Raw genomic sequence first — 6,577 nt, 5'->3', positions numbered from 1 at the left:
TTCATTAGAGAGTAATAATATAAGAACGGAATATACATAAATAAAATTAAAATAATTGTATGCATATATGCATGATGCGTATATTACATTTTTATATTATTACTCTCTAATAAACAACTAATAAAGAAAAGTAGATTTTACAAATTTTAAGTTAGCACAAATTGATATTGTTCAATAATGCCCTCTTCATATAAATCCATTTTCCAGTAATTTTTATTTATTCATGGAATTGAAGTTTATTTAAGATCTAGAAAAGAATAAAAAGAACATTTTTAGAAACATTATTGATTTTTAACATATAAATTAATATTGATTAATGTATAATGTAGTTGAATAATTTCAAAGTTATGTTTACTAAGTTTATAATAAACAGGAATTCTATATAATATGCTTGAAATATTATATGCTTTAATATGTACCTAATAATTAATAATTGTTTTATTAATTTTGATTTGTTTCCGATATAACCACAAACTTTAGAATAAATTAATTAATTTTTACAAACAAAAATTTAAACGAAATCCAGTGTTTAGACAAAAAAATTACAATAAATCTAAATTCAAATCATTCTTTTTAACTTAATCTTTGATTTTTTGTGTTATTATTTAAAAAAATAAAGAGACTTACTTTTCAAGCATGTTTCTCGGTCTCCACGCTTTCGTCATCAATCGGATTAAATTTGAGACAGCAATCGTCAATCCGATTAGCCTAGGGAAATTTTCTATACTTACGTTGAGTACCATTGTTCAATCCAATCCGAGATCCGGGGTGTATTCCGAAAGTTCTATTGAAAATAGTCTTTTTAATCATAAGGTTGGCAGCACTGTAACTAACTACGTTGTGTTCCGTAATGTAAGTTGATTATCGTTTGCTCACGTTGGTTTGCAAAGATCAACAAAGAGGTTAGTTTAATTTCTTATACTTTAATTATTTATAAAATAATTATAATCATGTATTATTGATTAAAATATTATTTACTAAAAATAATTTTGATTATAAAATAGGAATTCAAAAACACAAGACTTTCCAAAAACTGCATGAAAACTAACTGCAAAGTTTTCTATCTATTTATAATGTTTATAAACAATTATTGGAGACATTGCACTGTAGTGGTGCTCATTGAACAGAGGATATCAGCATCGGTGAAATATTTCTCAAGTTTGAACCAGATTTTGTTAAAGCATATTCTCCATATGCCAACTTCTTCGAAAATATAAAACAAATGTTAGAGGAATGTAATCCAAATAAACAACGGTTTTACGTCTATTTAAAAAATTGCCACACAAAACCAAGGATGTAGACAAGATCAATGCCATATTATCGGTTTTCTTTAGCTTTCACTTATATTTTTCTAAAAAATGGATTTACTTATATTTGATGAATTATTTTCAAGTTCAAGTGAAAGTTCTGACAGTGAAGAAGAAATATTAGATATTATTTTTGAGAACAACGAAAATCATCCTAGAAGAAGAAAAGCAAGAGTTCAAAATTTTATTGAAAATGTAATTTATGAATACGATAATAAAAGTTTTCAAGAAAACTTTCGGTATGTATATAAAATTAATTTATTAATCTTATATGTATGTACAAAAATAAAAGACAAAAATATTTATTTTAGAATGCAAAAAACAACCTTTAATTATCTTTTATTTTTATTACGAAATGATTTAGAAGAAGAAAATTATTCTGGAAGAATACCCATGTCTGCAGAGAAACTGTTGTACATAACTTTATATGTGTTAGCAACACATTCATACAGGTTAACTAGTTAAATTAAAATAATTTTTTGTAAAGGCATGATTAATAATTATTTAATAACCATATAATTTAATTAAAAGTCGGTGGTTACAAAATTTAATGTTGGCAATGCAACAGCTTGGCGAGCGGTACGAAAAGTTGTCAAAATTCTTTGTACATTTAGGAATTATTTTATTCGATGGCCAAACAGAAGAGAAATAAATGATTATAGTCGAAGATTACAAATTGAATACGGTTTTCCTGGAGTTATTGGAGCTTTGGACGGGACGCACATTTGTATATTAGCTCCATTGGAAGACAGTTAATCTTATATCAACAGGAAAGGAAGACACTCTAATCAGTTGCAGGTACATATATTTATTATGATTACTTGATTAACAACATGTGTTTTAAAATATTTAAAATAATCTTCTATACAGGTAGTATGTAATGATAAATTGCAATTTTTACATTGTTATGCTGGTCTTCCTGGATCTGTGCATGATATGAGAGTATTTAAGTATTCAGGATTACAACAAAAATGTAACGACCAGTTTTTTCCTGATAACACCCATATTATTGCAGACTTAGCTTATGTATTGCAAAAGCATATCACGGTGCCATATAAAGATAATGGTCACCTAACTGAGCAAGAAATGAATTACAATAGTGTTCTTTCTAGAACTAGAATGATAGTAGAAAGATCAATCGGCTTATTAAAAGGACGATGGAGATTTCTGTTGGATAAAGTACCAATGAGAAGAACGGATTTAATACCATACTATATAATAAGTTGCTGTGTTTTACATAACATTCGTCTACTGCAAGGTGATAATTTTGATTATTCAGTTATTTTCAATGAAAACTTAGCTGCGGGACCAGAGCCAATGGCAGTAAATCAATTTCTACAAAATGAAGGACTAGTAAAAAGAGAAGAAATAAAAAATATGTTGAATACTTAATTTGTACGCACAATACTATGTAAAAGTTTTAAAAAAAATAAATTACTGATATATTGAAAATATTTGATTTTTTATTCAATTGCAATATATTATTACATTATTATTACATATTATTACAGTTTTTATAACTAAACTTTTTATGCACAGTAACAACTTAGCAACAACGCTTTTCCATGCTTTTCAATAAGGCTTTTATACAATTATAAATAAAAAAAAAACTTTTGTAACATTATTTTATAGAAGTTATAGATTATTTGCAGTCTTTTTCAAAATATATTCTATATTATTTATATGGTAATACAGAAAAACTAATACAGAAAGAATTATTCTTGAATAGATATTAATACAAACATTTAACAGATTGAGAAGATTTCTACTGTTAAAATATTTTACATTCTTTGTTAAGAGATATATAAAAATTTGATTTTATACCTTTAATCGCACGTTCATGTATTTGATTTGAAACATATAATGTATAATTGGATACTCCATCAAATAATATTAATTGTTTGATTGTATTTACATTAACATTTTGTGATTGAAGCTGTTCTGTAAACAATTAAATCGAATAAATTATCTCTCCGTTCTTATCTAAAAACATGAAATATTAAAACAAGCATGCAAGCTAAGCTACTACAATTTCTCCAACTACTTAAACAGAATAAACTTTATTATGCATTATTAGTGCACAAAAACGGACATAATTTAATTTACTTACAATTAATAAATTAATATTAATCAAAACTTAGGATTTTTATCTCCGGAATTCTTGGAAATCCATTTTTTGCTTTTTGATTCCTATTTTAAAATCAAAATTATTGTCAGTAAATAATATTTCAATCAATAATACATGATTACAATTATTTTATAAATAATTAAAATATAAGAAATTAAACTAACCTCTTTGTTGATCTCTGCAAACCACCATGAGCCAACGATAATCATAAACTTAACTTACATTACGGAACACAACATAGTTAGTTACAGCGCTACCAACCTTATGACTAAAAGGGATATTTTCAATAGAACTTTCGGAATACACCCCCGATTAGTTATCGTAAACACCCAGGGGGTCGATTGCGTATTTCAAAACCTAGTGAAAATGGTAAAAGTGAGCTCTCACTCGATTGGCTACTTTTCACCATAGTGGAAATGCGACATTTCTCACGTGGCATTGCTCGGCAAGTATTTTGATGTCGAGTTCAATCAAATTGTGTCGAATTTGATCGAGTTTGCGGAGTCTTGTACCGTTTCAGAATGGAATACCTTTTACTTTTTATCGAGCAAGAGGAAAATGCGAATTAGAAAAAAAATTAGAAAAAGAAATTTAAATTTATTAAGAAAGAGACTGAGAGATACTCAGGATACATTCGATATTCTAGATAATATATTCTAGATAATACATTGTAAAATTGTATAAAGTATATAAATAAATTAATAATTATATAAGTGTGTAAATAATAAATAACAATAAATAAATAATAAGATATAAAAAATATAAGTATATATTGTAAATCAATTATGCAATATTTACGCACCGTTTTTTTTAAATTGATATCTTACTCGGAACACGCTTCGTCAGTCGTCAACAGGAGGGACTTTGAGATTATTGGAGATTAACTCAGAGGTGACGCACCGTTTTTTAAAGGTTATGTGAAGTTTTCTACCATTTCTCGCACTCGCATTTGTGATTTTCACTCACGTGAGCATAGGGATATCGCATTTTCACTATGCTCATAGCCAATCGCGCGTATTTTTTCATGTGAGATGAAAATACGAGAAGTGAGAAAAGTCGACAAAGATACACAATCGACCCCCAGGATGCTTAAGCGCGTTACGCGTGGCGAGGTAGCCAATCATTTTAAGCTTTTATGACAAGAAATAATAAAGCAAAAGAATGATTGGCTATTCGCCACGCGTAACGCGTTGATGCGTCCTATGTGCATTGAGCAATAAGCACAACATAAGGGGTGCTTTTCAGCTACGACACAAGTCGACACTGTGTAACACAGTGTCCATTAGTGTGAGTGAGACAACTAAAATTTTCTCTCTTACACTAATAGACACTGTGTTACACAGTGTCGACTTGTATCGAAGCTGGAAAGCACCCCTTACCGATGGGCCAATGAACATCCGCATAAAGTCGCCATTTTGGTTTACATAAGATTTCCATTGGTCCAGAGACCTTATGCTACGCTTATGCTTTGTTATGCATTTCATGTGTGACAGGCTCAAGGGCCTCGCACATGAAATGTATAACAAAGCATAAACATAGCATAAGGCCTCTCGACCAATGAGAATCTTATGTAAATCAATATGGCAACTTTATGCTGGATGCTCATTGGTCCATCGGTCTTATGTTGTGCTTATGTTGTTATACATTTTATGTGCAAAGCCTTTTAGACATAAGGCGGAAGCACACACTTTTGCTGCATAACCATGTGCATAAGAAAGTGGATTAGTTATTAGCACATGCATAAGAAAATAGACCAATCAATTTCTTTATGCACATTGTTATGCAGTTATGCAAAAGTGTGTGCTTCCGCCTATAAACCTAAAGGGTGTCGCACATGAAATGCATAACGTAACATAAGCACATAAGCAACATAAGATGGACCAATGAGCATCTAGCATAAAGTCGCCATATTGATTTACATAACATTTTCATTGGTCCAGAGGCCTTATGCTACGCTTATGCTCGGTTATGCATTTCATGTGCAAGGCCCTTAAGACTTGTTTTCTATTCTTGTACTAAACTGTACTGAAACGTACTTTCCTGCTTTCATTAACTTTCAAATAAATGGCCTACCGAGTACTTGATACACGTGCTAATCAGTAATTTTCTATTAAATTATCTTAATTTCGGCAATAAATTTAAAGAATAGTATACTAAGCTGGTACAATATAAATCGAGATAATTAAATATATGTATCATGTATACACGCATCGTCGAAAGTAAAATAATTTAATAGAAAGTTAGTACGCGTATCAAGTGCTCGGTGTAAATTAGGCCTATATCTATTTCATTTTAAGTGCACACTAATTCAGGGAGTTCGGGAACAGAAAACAAACGGCTAGTTTACATCGTTAAAACTTTGGTATGTATAGTCGTGAGCTAAAAGGTTGCAACACATTTTCTTAAATGGTTTTTTGAATGTAGACTTGCTTCTCGATCGGCAAACGTAATTGGTTGAATCCACAGGTAAGAACCAATTACGTTTGCCGTTCGATGAGCGAGTCTACATTCCAAAAACCATCGAAGAAAATGTGTTGCAACCTTTTAGCTCACGACTATACACCCACGGGGGTCGATCATAAAACTTTTTCCCTAGAGCGGAAACGTGAAAAGTGAAAATCTTTACCATTGAAGTTAATGGAAAAATTTTTCACTTTTTACGTTTCCGCCATAGGGAAAAAGTTTCATGATTGACCCCACGGAATTTGATTCTGTCCATGGGGAAATTTTCCAAACTGAAAAGTCATCGCTTTCTACTCGCAGTTCATGATTAATCCGTTTGTTTTCTATTCCTGCACTAGACCATGATGTAAGAAACAAGGTGAAACAACGCGCATCGTCGGCGGCTCGATGCGCGGTAAGAGGCGTGGCTCGATGTGGTGAGCCAATAAAATTTGGGTCCAAATATATCCGCGCAATTTGAATACGAAACAATCATATGTAGTCACACGTACTTAAAATGTAGATATTGTTAAAAAAAATAAATATAAAAATGTAAAAATAATTGAAATTTATTATCTTTAACACAAATTACTGTTTCAATAAATACTGTTGTTATAAACATGAAATATAACAATTTAGCCATACACATAAGCTCATTCTTATAATTTTCCAAATTTCTTCTAATTCAAGTTTAAAAAAT

The 6,577-nt window shown here is 30.2% G+C and overlaps 1 long non-coding RNA gene across 1 annotated transcript; it reads right to left on the bottom strand.

Annotated features, from left to right (window-relative positions):
- Positions 1 to 3,128: 3,128 nt before the first annotated feature.
- Positions 3,129 to 3,786, bottom strand: LOC120359751. Its single transcript, XR_005576538.1, has 3 exons — positions 3,600 to 3,786; positions 3,418 to 3,497; positions 3,129 to 3,248 (listed from the first exon to the last, which is right to left on the bottom strand). It is a non-coding gene; the product is annotated as an uncharacterized LOC120359751 (long non-coding RNA).
- Positions 3,787 to 6,577: the final 2,791 nt, after the last annotated feature.

This window comes from Solenopsis invicta, chromosome 16 (genome assembly GCF_016802725.1).
Source record: "Solenopsis invicta isolate M01_SB chromosome 16, UNIL_Sinv_3.0, whole genome shotgun sequence".
NCBI classification, from domain to species: domain Eukaryota; kingdom Metazoa; phylum Arthropoda; class Insecta; order Hymenoptera; family Formicidae; genus Solenopsis; species Solenopsis invicta.
This window is presented reverse-complemented; position numbering and strand designations above follow the sequence as displayed.